We start from the raw sequence: 15,674 nt of genomic DNA, 5'->3' as shown, positions 1-15,674 counted from the left end.
CCATGTAAGTAAAACAGTCAAGAAATCAAACCATGTATTACATTAGGCAAATCTGCTGCACAAGACCTTTTTAAAGTGTTGAAGAGCAAAGATGTCAGCTTGAGGAGTAAGGTGCACCTGACCCAAGCCATGGTATTTTCAATAACCTCATATGCATGCGAAAGCTAGACAGTGAATAAGGAAGACCTTAGAAGAATTGATGCTTTTATGTTGTTGGAAGAGAGTATTGAAAGTGCCATGGGCTGCCAAAAGAACCAACAGATCTGTGTTGCAAGAAGTGCAGCCAGAGTGCTCCTTAGAGGCCAGGATGACCAAACTTCGTCTCTCATACTTCAGACATATTTCAGGAGGGACCAGTCGTTAGAGAAGTATATCATGTTTGGTAAGGTCAGAAAAAAAGAGCAAGACCCTCCAGGGAGAAGGATTGGCAAAGTGGCAGCATCAATGGCCTCAAATGTGACAACAATAGTGAGGTTTACCCCGGATAGGGCAGTGCTTTGTTCTGTTGTGCATCGGGTTCCTTTGATGGCACCTAACAACAGCAACTCCTGCATAGTATTGTATTCGATTTTGGATTATGTACAGAAGACTTTGTAATGTACAGAGGAAGAAATTCATTAAAAAAAATGAAGTGAAAAAATTTTTAAAGTCTGATGTCTGACTTTAAAACACATTCTTGACTTTAAGTCAGAAGCTCTGTCTACTTTCTGTAATACATATAATCATTGCCAAAACTTTTGAGTTGAATGAAATTTCAAAAGTCATTTTTTTCCTCAACCGTGTGTACAGAATCACATACCTCTCTTTCTCTTTGGTTAGGATATTATAATTATAAGGAGTATCTATTTCAGAAATGTATTAGAAAAAAATATTATAATTACTTAGAAATATGAATTATTTTAATATGTTCATGGTTAACTGAAAAAGTATCGCTACTAAGTTCCAATTCTTAGGTGCATGGGTGCATTACACGGAAAACTTGTTTAGTCATGTCTTTGTGATCAGTGATGGATGCAGATAAGTTCTCTGAGTAATACCCTTGTCTTGGTCTCATTAGGTCCAATCAAAACACTGACTTCTGAGGGGGTCTGCTAGGCAAATTAAATGTATGTCAGAGAGGTCAGCTCAGAAGATTCTGATGACTATTTTTTGGAATTCCAAAGTGGTAATTTTGACAGGTTTTCTCAAGGGCACAGTATGGTCTATAGGCTTATTAGGAAGAAGTTTTCAGAAACTGCATTGGTAAGAAAAATGCCAGGAAAGTTGTGCCAGGGAATTGTTTTCCTTTTCAACAATGTACCTACCTGCTCATTCTTGACGGATAGTATGGGATATACTAAGAGTTTCATAGGGAAACCTTACTGGATCCACCCTACAGCCCTCATCTTGCTCCTTCAGACATTTTTGGTTTCCCAAACTCAAATAATCCTTATAAGGAATATGATTTCAATTCCTAAAGGATGCCAGAACTGCTGTTTTGATGTGATGTAAATCAAACAGAAGAGACTTATTGAAAGAAAGATTAGAGAGATGGAAATGCTGCTTTATAGGTGGATAGACCTAGATGGAGGACATGTTGAGAAACAACAGCTTCACATTTTGATATTTGTATTTAATAAAATCTCTGGAAATATTTTTACTTATATTCACATTCACTTTCTTTATGTGCTTCTATTCGACTAAGAGTAATATATAATCTAGGACAGTGCTTCTTAAACTTTATTGTGCATATAAATCATCTGAGGATTTTAGAATACAGATTCTCTTCAAGAGGTATGAAGTGGGAGCTAACATTCTTCATTTCTAGTCAAATGAATTTCAAATTCCAAGTGATACCAATGTTTTGTATGCAGGGGCCACACTTTGAGTAGCACGGTCAGGAGTTACTCTGTTTAATAAATGTATATTTTTGTTTATGTCCATGTGTTAGTATGTTTGTGTAACAACAGTGAATATTATTGTAATAAAGAAGAAATGGCCAGAGTTGCAAATGAGACTATTTATAGAAACAAATTTAATTAGAAAATGTTTTCCCAGGAAGCGAGAACAGTAATGTTTCAGAAGAGAGAGGGGTCAAAAAAGTGTGAAATGGACTCTATTTTATTATTATGTTTTCACTCAAGCTCAATAAGCCTTTGGATATGGACACCTAGATGTTTCATAGACTCACAAACCTTATTGTGTCTGTCTATACTTTTTCTCACAGTTCCAATCCCAAACACCCATATCAGAAACCTGGTATTTAACCTGTACTCCATCCTGTCATTCACTCCCTACTTTAAAGTAATCAATTATAAAATCAATCTATTTACCACTTAAGTCTATCTTAAATCTTCCTACACTTTCAGTCTCCACTACATCTGCATCAGCTTAGGTCTTCATTTTCTGAATCCTGAATTACCTTGCTGTAATTTAATTTCTGCATTGATTCCAGAGTGATATTTGACAAGAACTGTGAAAGAGCTGACATGAATGTTGGCAGAAGGCATGATGTTTTGGGACCAGAGACAAAGGACAGTTTATCTCTCGTAGCAATAGTAGTAGCAGAGTGTCATCATTTGCTTGTGCTAATTCTCCAAGTACCAGTTCTTAGAAAGCAAAATGAGTGTCAGGTGATACCTGCATACAAAGTGGGTTGCTTTGCAGATTATTCATCAATTTAAAAGATCTCAGCCTTTTATAATAGGCTATAAGTCTATCTTATGTTTGCCCTGAAGGAAGACATTATCTTTATTGTGTTGGATAGTAAGGAATTCTGTCTTCTGCACCAGAAAGGATACCATGTGGACATGTGAGAAACTCATGGCTATTCTCTCCCATTAATATCCATACCTTATTTCCAAATTGTCTTGGTTTCTGGCCAATTTCCTCATGAGTACATCACTCCACTGGACAATTCAGTTAATCTGAACAACAAAGGATGGTATAAACTCTGTTTAATTTGTCTCATATAATATTTAATTAAGGTCACTATCAATAGGACTGTAAGCTGAAGGATGAGGCCAACTTTCAGTATCAACCTTTTCCAGAACCCCCAGGGTTCTGGAGTTGATCACCAGAACCAATGCCATAAACTATTAGGGTCTATCTTAGAAGCCAGGTGGCTCTATCCTTTTGTTTCTCTATTGACTCTTCATTTGGCTTTAGGCCAAATTCAGGTACAACAGGATATATTAGCGATTGAAGAGACTCTAATATGGCACTCAAGGAGCATGTCTGGGACAATTCTATCAGTGAATTGAGGCTGACCTAAATTCCTTCTAGGGCCTAGGTGATGTCATTGATCACTTCAGTTAAGTCAATGACAAATTTTGTTCAACTTTTTCTAGCTGGATGATTCCCATCATTGGCTGACTTCCCACAAGTGCACATAAATAACAAGTCAATTATTCCTAAGTAACCAAGGGTATCCTCATTTTAGAAAGCTCTTCTCAGCCATCTGAGGGCTATGTGATCCACTGGCGGTGTCTTCCTAACATTTGCAAATGTCTTATGTCTACCTCTACAGTGCAAGTTAATGTGTTTTTGGGAAAAAGACAGGTTAATGTCTGGCTTCTCGTCAAGAAGTGCAATCCATAGCGTGCATATCATGTCTTTGGAAATCAAGTATTGTTTTCAATTGTTGGGATTCTTCTAAATGGCACCTATGTTAGTTGGGGACACAGGTTGTTAGTGTTTCTAATGTAGTCTCCTGGCTGACTGATAGGCTTAGGTGTTCTAGTTCAGTTAAAAAAAAAAAAAAAAAGACTCTAGCACTTGCTGTTGGAAGGAATTAATCCGAATATTCACTCCAATATTTCTGGTTTGTCTATGTGACCACCCAGGTGGCGTTTGCCCTTTTATAGAATGACTAAGATCAGGGTGTGTGTGTGGCAGACATCTGGAGATTTGAACAGGCATGGTCACAGGAGTTGCAGGCGCTGAATCCATCTCTTCTAGTTATGATTGGGAAGGACAATGGTGCTCCATTTGTCAGGTGCTTGCTACAGTTCAGGGGACACCACCAAGATCTTGTGCTCTGTGAAGAAGACCCCAGTTATGAAGGTCCCTTTCCCCTTGAACCTCGGGTTAAGAGGTTCCCTTTTCAGATGTGTGTGTTGTTGCTCTCCCTCTGCCATTATAAATTTATTGTGCATCTCCTTCAAGTAGTTATGCCTTTATTTTGCTTCAGCTATCCCTTGCCTGTATCATCCAGAAGCACCAGGTGTAAGAAGTACAGGACATCTTTCCAAAATATTCAGAGATCCGTAGTGTAACAACATTGGCCTACTCAGCCATTGTAAGGGGATTTGGGGATTACTGTATTTAACCCACTGATTATTAGCTTTATGATAACATCAATCTAGCAAGAGAATCTAGACAGGTAAGCCTGAAATAAGTGTGAATCACTAAGGACTCTTTTGTTGGGCTGCCACCACCAAAGGGTGTCACCCAGATTGGTTTGGGATTGCTGTTAGGGGAAATAATGATGTAATGTGCCCAGGAATGGTCACAATGGAGTGCACATTTTCAAAATCTGTCTGTGTGATTCCCTCTGCTATTTTTGTTTACCACTTCCTCATGGTAGTGTTGGTTGTGTGTCCTTGAGTTAGTTTCATAGTGACCCGTTTGACCTGCTGACTTTTCAGTTAGCAGCTCAACTGGCAACCCACTACACAACCAGCGTTCCTTAATGATGACCTAGAAGTAGTTACCTTGTGCTTTGTATTGCTCCAACGTTACTCCTTTTTTCTTTCTTTCTCATAAACCATACTGAATAGCTGCTAGCCCCTCTACATGTCTGGTTTTCCTACAGAACAGTGAGTTCTTTAAAGCAAGGACTTTTTCCTTTTTACTAAATTTCTAAGACCTATTAGAGTGCTTGTCATGGCTGCATATGATAAACACTGGACTGTGAAACACAAGATCTGCAGTTTGAGCCCGTCAGCCTCTCTATGGGAGAAATGTGAGACTTTATACTTCTAAAAAGACATAAAGCCTCAGAAACTGTGTACAGGGTCTTTTTGAGTTGAGACCGACTCTATGGCACTTAAAAACAACATTGTTCTTAGGTACCATCGAGTCAGTACCAATACATAACGACCTTATGCACAACAGAATGAAACACTGCCTGGTCCTGGGCTAACCTCACAATTATTGCCATGCTTGAGCCCATTGATGCTGCCATATTGCCAATCCATCTCACTGGGGGTCTTCCTCTATTTCTCTGACCCTCGATATTACCAAACATGATATCTTTCTCTAGTGACTGGTCCTTCCTAAAAATATGTTCGAACTATGAAAGATGAAGTTTGAGTTTGGTTGCACTTCCTCCAACACAGATTTGTTTGTTCTTCTAGCAGCCCATGGCACTTTCAATATTCTCCTCCAACACCATAACTCAAAAACATGAATTCTTCTACGGTCTTCTTTATTCACTTTCCAGCTTTCTCATGCATATGAGGTTATTGAACATACCAAGGCTTGGGTCAGGTGCACCTTAGTCCTCAAGCAGACATCTTTGCTCTTCAACACTTTAAAAAGGTCTTGTGCAGCAGATTTGCCTAATGCAATATGTTGTTTGATTTCTTGACTGCTGCTTCCACGAGTGTTGATAGTTGATCCAAGATGAATGAAGTCCTTGACAACTTCAATCTTTTCTCTGTTGATAAGAATGTTGTTTATTGGTCCAGTGGTGAAGATTTTTGTTATCTTTACCTTGAGATACAATCCATACCGAAGGCTGTGATCTTCATCAGTAAGGATTTTAAGTCCTCTTCACATTCAGCAAGCAAAGTTGTATCATCTGCATATCACAGGTTATTAATGAGTCTTCCTCCAATCCTGATACCATGTTTTTCTTCATATAACCCTGCTTCTCAGACGATTTGTTCAGCATACAGGTTGAATAAGTATGGTGAAAGAATACTACCCTCTCGTGCACCTTTCTTAATTTAAAACCATTCAGTGTTCCCATGTTCTGTTTGAATAACTGCCTCTTGGTCCATGTACAAATTCCTCATGTGCACAATTAAAGGTTTGGGAATACTTATACTTCGCAATGTTGTCCATAGCTTGTCATGATCCACACAAATCGAAAGCCTTTGCATAGTCAATAAAGCACAGGTAAACATCTTTCTGATATTCTCTCTTTTCAGCCAAGATCCATCAGACATCAGCAACAATACCCCTCATTCTATGTCCTCTTCTGAATCTGGCTTAAACCTCTGGGAGTTCTGTCAATGTATGCAGCAATTTCTGTATTACCTTTAGTAAAACTTTACTTGCATGGAATATCAAAGATATTGTCTGTTGATTTCTGCATTCCATTGAGTACTATCTTTGGAATGGGCACAAGTAAGGATCTCTTCCAATCAGTCGGCCAGATAGTTGTCTTCCAAATTTCTTGGCAGAGATGAGTGAGTGCCTCCTGTGCCACCACACTTTCTTTGAAGATTTCACTTTTGATTCCATCAATTCTTGGTGCCTTGTTCTTTGCCAATTCCTTCAATGACCTTGGACTTCTTTCTTCAGTATCATTGGCTATTAATTATATACTATATACTACCTTTTGAAACGGTTGAACATCAACCCTTTCCTTTTGGTACAGTGACTCTTTGTATTCCCTCCATCTTCTTTTGATGTTTTCTGCATCATTAAATAATTTGCCCAGATAATCCTTAAAAAATGAAAGTCGAGGCTTGAATTTTTTCTTCAGTTCCCCCAGCTTGAGAAATGCTGAACATGTTCTTCCCTTTTGGTGTTCTGACTCCAGATCTTTGCACATTTTGTTGTAATATTTGGCATTATCTTCTCGAGGTGACCTTTGAAAATTTCTGCTCAGCTCTTATACCTCCTCATTGCTTCCATTTGCTTTAGCATCTCTACACTGGAGAGAAAGTTTCAGAGTCTCTTCTGATACCATTTTGGATCTTCACCTTCTTTCTTGTCTTCTTAATGACTTTTGCTTTCTTCATGTATGGTGTTCTTGATGTCATTCCACAACTCTTCTGGTCTTTGGTTTTTAGTGTTTAATGTGTCAAATCTGTTCTTCAGTTGATCTCTAAATTTAGGTGGGATATATTCGAGGTCATATTTTGGCTCTTGTGGACTTATTATCATTTTCTTGAGCTTCAGTTAGAATTTGTATATGAGCAATTGATGGTCTGTTCCACAATCTGCCCCTGGCCTTGTATTGACTGATGATATGGAGCTTCTCCATTGTCTTTTTCCACAGATGTAGTCAATTTGATTTCTGTGTATTCCGTCTGGTGAGGTCTATGTGTATAATCATCTCTTATGCTGTGTAAAAAAGGTATTTGAAATGAATAAATCATTGATTTTGCAGAACTGTATCATGTGATATCCAGCATCATTTCTATCACCAAGGCCATATTTTCCAACTACTGATCCTTCCTCTTTGCTCCCAACCTTTGCATTCCAAAATCCAGTAATGATCAATACATCTTGATTGCATGTTTGATCAATTTCAGATTGAAGAAGTTGGTATAATTCTTCTATTTCATCCTCACTGCTTTTAGTTGTTGTTGTTGTTGTTGGGTGCCATCGAGTCGGAACCGACTCATAGCGACCCCATGCACAGCAGAACGAAACAATGTCCGATCCTGGGCCAACCTCACTACCGCCGCCACACTTGACGCCATCAATCATGCCACCTGGCTGATCCATCTCGTTGGGGGTCTTCCTCTTTTTCTCTGACCCTCCAACTTACCCAGCATGACATCCTTCTCCAGTGACTGTTCTTTCCAGACAATGTGTCCAAACTAGGAGAGACAAAGCCTAGCCATCTTGGCCTCCAAGGAGCACTCTGGCTGCACTTCTTCCAAAACAGATCTATTGGTTCTTTTGGCAGTCCATGGCACTTTCAGTATTCTCCTCCAACACCACAACTCAAAGGCATCAATTCTTCTATGATCTTCCTTATTCACTGTCCAGCTTTTGCATCCATATGAGGTTATTGAAAATACCATGGCTTGGGTCAGGCACACCTTAGTCCTCAAGCTGACGTCTCTGCTCTTCAATACTTTAAAAAGTTCCTGTGCAGCAGATTTGCCCAGTGCAATATGTCGTCTGATCTCTTGACTGCTGCTTCTGTGAGTGTTGATAGTTGATCCAAGAAGAATGAAGTAGTTGCTGCATAAATTTGAATAATAGTGGTATTAACTGGTCTTCTCTGTAGGTGCATGAATATTATCCTACCTCTTACAGAATTGTACCTCATGACTGATCTGGATATGTTCTTTTTGACAATAAATATACCACCATTCCTCTTCAATTTGTTATTCCCCGCATAGTAAACCATGTGGTTGTCAGATTCAAAATGCCTCACTAATGCCTACGATATCCATGTCTAAGTGTTCCATTTCATTTTTGACAACTTCCAATTTTCCTATATTCATACTTCATACATTTCATCTTATGATTATTAATAGATATTTACATCTGTTTCTCTTCATTTGAGTTGTGCCCCCTCAGCAAATGAAGGTCCATTCATGTCATCAGGGCCAACTATACTTTGAGGAGGCAGGTCTTCTTCAATCACATTTTGCATTCCTTCCAACCTAAGAGGCTCATTTTCCAGCACTAGATGTGTTTCTCTGCTATTCATAAAGTTTTCAGTGACTAAATATTCGGTAGTCATTCATCACTCTTTCTCCCTAGTCTGTCTTTTTCTAGAGGCTCATCTGAAACCTGTTCAAAGTGGGTTACTCTGCTGATATTTAAAATACCTGTGGCATAGATTCCAGAATCACAGCAACTCACAAGCTACCACAGTACAACAAAGCTACAGACGAGTGGTGGAACAACAACATTAGAGTACTTATTAAATACAACCTTACTTGCTGAAAGCAAAGAGAACTTAATATGATGAAGGTCAAAGACCACAGCCTTCTGTATGGATTGCACTTCACTGCAAACAAAGCAAATATCTTCACTACTCGACCAGTAAATTACATTGTGATAAATGGAGAAAAGACTGAAGTTGTCAAAGATTTCATTTTGTTTAGATCCATAATTAGCTCTCATGGAAGCAGCAGTCAAGATGTCAAATGGTGCATTGTTATTGTTGTTGTTGTTGTTATTGTTAAGTGCCGTCAAGTCTATTCTGACACATAGTGACCCATGGGGTTTCTGAGGAGTTGCTGGTGAGCTTGAACTGCCGACCTTGCAGTCTGGAGCATTAATCCAAAGCATCACACCAGGACTCCTAAATGGTGTATGTTGTTGTTTTTGTTAGATGCTGTTGAGTCAGTTCCGGGCATAGCACTAGGCAAATCTGCCGAACAAGACCTCTTTAAAGTGTTCAAGAGCAAAGATGTCTCTTTGAGAACTAAGATGCACCTGACCATGGCATTTTCAATTGCCTCATATACATGTGAAAGTTGGAAATTGAGTAAGGAAGACTGTAGAAGAATTGATGCATTTGAGTTATGGCATAGGAGAAGAATATTGAAAATACCAAGGACTGCAAGAAGAACAAACAAATCTGTGTTGGAAGAAGCACAACCAGAATGTTCCTTAAAATCCAGAATGGCGAGACTTCGAGGCTCATGCTTTGCACATGTTATCAAGCAGGACCAGTCTGTGGAGAAGGACATCACGTTTGGTACATTGAGGGTCAGAGAAAAAGAGGAAGATACCCAATGAGATGGGCTGGCACTGTGGCAGTGGTAATGGGCTCAAGCTTAGCAACAATTATAAAGATGGAGCAGGACTGGGCAGTGTTTCATTGTGTTGTGCATAGAATTGCTGTGAATTGGAACCAGCTCAATGACACTTAACAACAACAACAACAACATTAGAGTACTTTGAAGGAGCACTGGTGGCTCAATGGCTAAGTGCTTGGCTGCTAACTGGAAGTTTGAACTCATCAGTAGGTAGGAAAAAAAAATCTGGTGATTTGCGCCTGTGAAGGTAACTGCATAGGAAATGCTATGGAGCAGTTCTACTGTGTCACATAGGATCCGTTTGTGTCAAAATTTACTCAATGGTACCCAACAAAAGGAGAGTACTGGTCAATGTAGGAGGTTCTTGAAAAATGTTTCTTGACCAAAACTTAATAGTGAGAAAGCAGTTGGGACAGTATAGTGTTGAAATTAACTGTGAATTACGTAAAATGGACAGAATTCAGATAAAAGGAAATTATTATCGATTAGTTATGTGTGGAGAAAACAATGGATTTTAGGATAAATTTCACATTTCGTCAAAAATTCTATAATTCTGTAGCACTTCAGAAAAATTCAATAAAAGTCTATGAGATTAATGTATGTTTGTTGTCTGTGTTTTTTCTCTCCATTGCAATAAACTGTTTGGCAATGTTTTGACATTTAATAGCTATCTATAGAATTATTTGATTAGATTATATTAATTTTTGGTCTTAATGATGCTTATCAAATTAGGTTCATTAAAGTAAAAACATCAGACTAAATTTCAGTGGCTGCCAGAGATGAATGACAAGTTCTTTAATGTGAAGAATCAAATCCATTTTTTTTTTTTTCATTAGAAAAAGTTTCCTCAAATAGTTGTGTTCAAATAGCTTGTGGTACCTTTGCACAACAGTGGGAAAAGAACTTTGATACTTTGGTTTAAGTGTTGATGCAATTATATTACAGAAGTTCTCCTAACTAGTTTTAAAGGAAACGAGAACAGTGGTAAGCTGCTACAAATAACCAGCAGAGAATCTATGAATGACATGGTAAATAGTGAGCTTGTCTTCAATGGCATGCTTTACTTACTAGCTTTCAAGCCTCTTACTGCTTTAATGCTGAGCTGCAGGGCATATCTTCCTTGGTTTTCTTCTCATTCCTTCTGAATGCACACCCCAGCAAGTGAAAGTTACAGCATTCCTTGACTGACATTCCTGAGTCTTTAGATTTTATGGACAGAGGGTTTATATTCAGAAGCTTTCTGCTTGGTGATCATGCCATTGTTCTGTTGTGCAGTGCCTAAGTGAACTTTGCTCCAAACAAATTAGCCTAGGGCAAGACATTAAAAACAGGAGATTCCAAGAAAGACACATAATACAGGAAAAGGGAGAACTCATTCATTTCCACTTAGTTTCCTGTTTTTAGCCAAACATTTATCATTTTTATGTTGAGTTCCTCCTAAGAATGTTGGAAGTTTGGGGTTTTATTTTGTGTGAGTACAAAACTGCTTCTGATTTTTCTTCCCTATAAATTTTAAGCATTGGTCAGATTTAGGGGTAACGAATCATTGAACTAAGTGGAGAAATGACTTGACCAGCATGTCTGCTTGAGGTTTTCACTATGTGTAGTTTGAGGTAACACTGCCTGTGTCTTATCCAACCCCGTGCAGTCTTAAATCACATCCTGTAAAATGTTACAGTTGAAGTGTGTGATTCAATAGTGACTTTTTTTTTTCCCCCCTGAAAAAGATTCCCTGGGTGCTGTGAAGAACATAGCAAACCTATGATGGACTATAAATATGTTGTGCCTGTATCTGGCCTCTGAGCAACTTGGGGGAAAGAATAAAAGTGCATTTGTCCCTTGGTTTACCCATCATCTAGCTTGGTACATGGCAGAGAAGACACATACTATCCATTGCTCCTTGAATTGAATAAAAGTCAATCTCAGTTTCATCTGAAAATTTAGTAAGGTTGCTTAATTTTAATAGGAACATGGAAGATAAATTGACCTAATGCTATCATTCATGAACAGTAATTCCTCTTAAGGGCACTTGTGAGACCTACACAGGAACTGCAACTCTCTAGAGGACTTTGTAAAGCTTTTTCTTTTCTCTTTATAATATGATAATAGTCATCTAAGTTTCCATTTCTGGTACTTCAGTTCTTAGTGGACACCTGTGATTGTTATTTTTAAGTGTCATCAAGTCAGTTCTGACCCATAGAGATCCTGCTTAGGATTTCTGAGGAGCGCCTGGTGAGTTTGAACTGCCTATCTTGCAATTCAAGGAACTCTGGTAGCATAGTGGTTATGAATCAGGCTGAAAACTGCAAAGTCAGCAGTTTGAAACTACCAGCTGCTCTGCGGGAGAAAGATGAGGCTTTCTGCTCCTGTAAAGATTTGCAGCCTCGGAAACCCTGTTCAGGGTCACTATGAGTTGGAACCAACTTGACGGCACATAACAATAACAACAACATCTTGCAATTCAAACCAACCTTACAGTTGAGCACTGATCCTACAGCGCCACACCACCAGACTCCCTAGTCAGGTTGATCTTCTAGAAACACTTCTTTCATTTTGTCTCTTCTTTGTTCAAAACCCCTCGATCTCTCCCCATCAGGAAAGGGTGAGTTGCCCACTTTGTATCCCTGGCACGATCTAACATGGTGCCTTCTACAGAGTTAATCACTGGATGCTGGTTGACAGGTAGTGCTGTAGGGTAACCATAAGATTGGCAATTCAAACTCACCAGCAGCTCCATGGGAGAAAGTTGTGGCTTTCTGTTCCCATAAAGATTGACAGCATCAGAAACCCTATATAGGGCTGCTATGAGTGAGAATCGACTCCATGGTGGTGGGTTTGAGGAGGTTTTTTTTGGTTATCAATCTGATGATGGTTCTAACACTGGGTTGCTGAGTTCATTTTTTAGCCAAATCTTGTTAAATTTATTCTCATTAGTGATGTATGAATATATAGAATGAATCTAGACTATTGAATACAATTGTTGTTGTTGTGTGCCATGGAGTCGGTTCCCATTCATAGTGACCCTGTGTAGGTTTTCCAAGAAGTGGCTGGTCAGTTTGAACTGCTGACCTTGTGGGTACTTATCATAGATGTTATTTATCAGACATAGATGGGCACTTAACAGATTTGTAAATGACATAAGGCTGGAATGGATGGCAGATATATTCGGAGACAAAGTCAGAATCTGAAACCATGTTGAAAAGTTGTACTTAACAGGGTGAAGTTTCATAGGAATAAAGGAACGTTCTATCGGAGTCTCAGGGTAGAGAATCAGTGATGGGGCAGCCACCCTGGCCAATGGAGCCCTGGGTATTGTTGGAAAATAAAAGGAAGGAAGTGAAGGTCTCCCCTTTGGCATCGTTCACACCCTATCTGAAGTCTGGTGCACACTTTTCAGAGGGACAACGACAAATTGGAATGTATTTAGAGAATACCAAGGGGTTTCAAATCTATACTGCAAGATGTATACTTTGCTAAGCTAAGAGAAAACTCAGAGGAAACATGTTGATGCTTTTGAATAGTAGAAATATCATCATGAGAAAAAGAAAATCATCTGGAACTGTATGGTAGCAAGAATGTGAACTAGCGTTGACTTCTAGAAGTTATAGTGAGAACAACTTTGGCTAACTACAACGGGAAAAGTTTTAATTGTCCTAAATTGTGCAGGAAAACACTGAGTTGTGTGATTTCTTTGTAAGGAAGGCAAAATGCAGTAGGCAAAGAACCAAGCTACATAAGTTAGTGATGGAGTAGAGCACAGAGCTGGATTCTACTGGATTGTAGTTTTTCCTGGAGCATCTAGTGAAGGTCAATGAAGAGTGTAGTGGAGGAAGAGAGCTGACTTCAGCATCATAGGAGCAATAGAAACTGTCAGGTCCAAAGAGCCCTTATGAGACCACAGACAGGAGCTGCAATTCTCCAGAGCAGTTTGCAAGGTGGAGTGTAAGGCAATATGAAACTAAAGCATTCAAGATGGAAAATGAAAGCATAGCAACTTGTCATGGTTGTAGGACTCTGCTATGGGCCAGCTGGTTCAAAAGCACAAGATCTAGGTGCCTATGAAATTCCTGACCTTGAAGGGATTAAAATTACTACGGTGGCTACATCCTGGGGACACACACATACACACAGGTATATCTATATATGATGAAGTTCAAAGACCACAGCCTTCAGTATGGGTTGCATCTTACTGTAAAGAAAACAAAATTCCTCACCACTGTACCAATAAACAATATTCATCTAAGTGGAGAAAAGACCGAAGTTTTTAAAGATTTCATTTTGCTCAGATCAACCATCAACACTTAATGGAAGCAGCAGTCAATGAAATTAAACAATGTACTGCATTAGGCAAATCTACTGCACAAGACTAAGGTGCACCTCACCCAAGCCATGATATTTTCAATAACCTCATAATCATGCAAATGTTGAACAGTAAATAAGAAGGCTGTAGAAGAATTGATGCATTTGAATTACGGTGTTGGAGAAGAATATTTAAAGTACCATGGACTGCCAAAAGAACAAACAGATCTGTGTTGGAAGAAATACAACCATATTGTTCCTTGGAGGCCAAGATGGCCAGACTTCATCTCTCATACTGCAAACTTATTGTCAGGAGGGACCTGTCTCTGGAGAAGAATAGCATGTTTGATAAAGTGGAGGGTCCAAGAAAAAGAAGAAGACTCTCAATGAGATAGATTGAAATAGCAGCAGCAGCAACAGGCTGAGGCATAGCAATGATTGTTAGGTTGGCCCAGGACCGGGCAACAGTTCATTCTGTTGTGCACAGGGTCGCTATGAGTCAATATCAACTTGATGGCATCTAACAACAACAACAATATATATATATATATATTGTTATTAAGTGCCATTGAGTCAGTTTCAACCCTGTATAGGGTTTCAAAGGAACAGCTGGTGGGTATATCTATCTATCTAGCTAGCTATATAGAGAGAGTTGTTGTGAAGTGCTGTTGAGTAGGTTCTGACCCATAGCTACCCTGTATAGGGATTCTGAGGAGTGACTGGTGAGCTTGAACTGCTGATCTTATGGTTCAAACAGATTTTGCAGTCTGATGCATTAACCTGCAAGACCCCATCAGGGCATGTGGGAGTGGGGTGGCTCCATACATAAGCACTGGACTGAGAACCACAAGTTCCGAGGTTTGAGCTTGCCAGACATTCTGCAGGTGAAATATGAGGCTTTCTGCTCCCTGGAAGATTTGAAGCCTTGGAAACCCTATACAGGGTTGTTATGAGTCGGACAACACTTAACAACAACAACGCATACATGTACATACTGATAAGAACTATTAAGGTGATAAAATGGCTCAATAGAATGGAAATTGATAGTGGAGAAGTTCAGGGAAGAGTTTAACTTTATCCAGAGTGGTGAGGCAAAGCCTTTATAGATAAGATGTTTGATCTGATGCCTAAAAGATGTGAAGAAAGTCATCATAAGAAAAGCTGAAGAAATAGCATTGCAATCAAAGGTATACATATATTATATTTAATGTCAATATCCCTTTGAGTATGTGACTTTAGGGGTAGTAACCTAAGAACTGACCATTCAAATTCACCCAGAGGTACTTCAGAAGAAAGAAGAGATTAGAAGAGAAAGACAGACAGACAGATGGAAGAATAGCATAATTCCACCATGGAGTTGTATGATATTTGTGAAAGGACCAGGCACGATATAGCTATGACCAGAGCACACCTGCAGATGTCTTCAGTAACGCTACCTTTAAGAATTGAGAGTGTCATGGTCTCCTCTTTTGCCTCCCTCTGTTTTCCATGAAAATGACAACTCCCCATCAGCCTTGTGATACGCTGTCACATATTTTTAAAGGTCTCTCAGATTTTTAATTGGTGACCTTCAAGACTCGTGTCCACTATACTTCACATCTCTAAGGAGCAGCTGGTAGGTTTTTATATTTAATAAATGTTTAAATGGCACTCACTGTTCATGATCCACCACGTGGCTTTCGTGGCTTTTGTATTGTTTTCAGGGTT

The sequence above is a fragment of the Chrysochloris asiatica genome, unplaced genomic scaffold (assembly GCF_000296735.1).
Source record: "Chrysochloris asiatica unplaced genomic scaffold, ChrAsi1.0 scaffold00243, whole genome shotgun sequence".
Classification (NCBI taxonomy): Eukaryota; Metazoa; Chordata; class Mammalia; order Afrosoricida; family Chrysochloridae; genus Chrysochloris; species Chrysochloris asiatica.
This window is presented reverse-complemented; position numbering follows the sequence as displayed.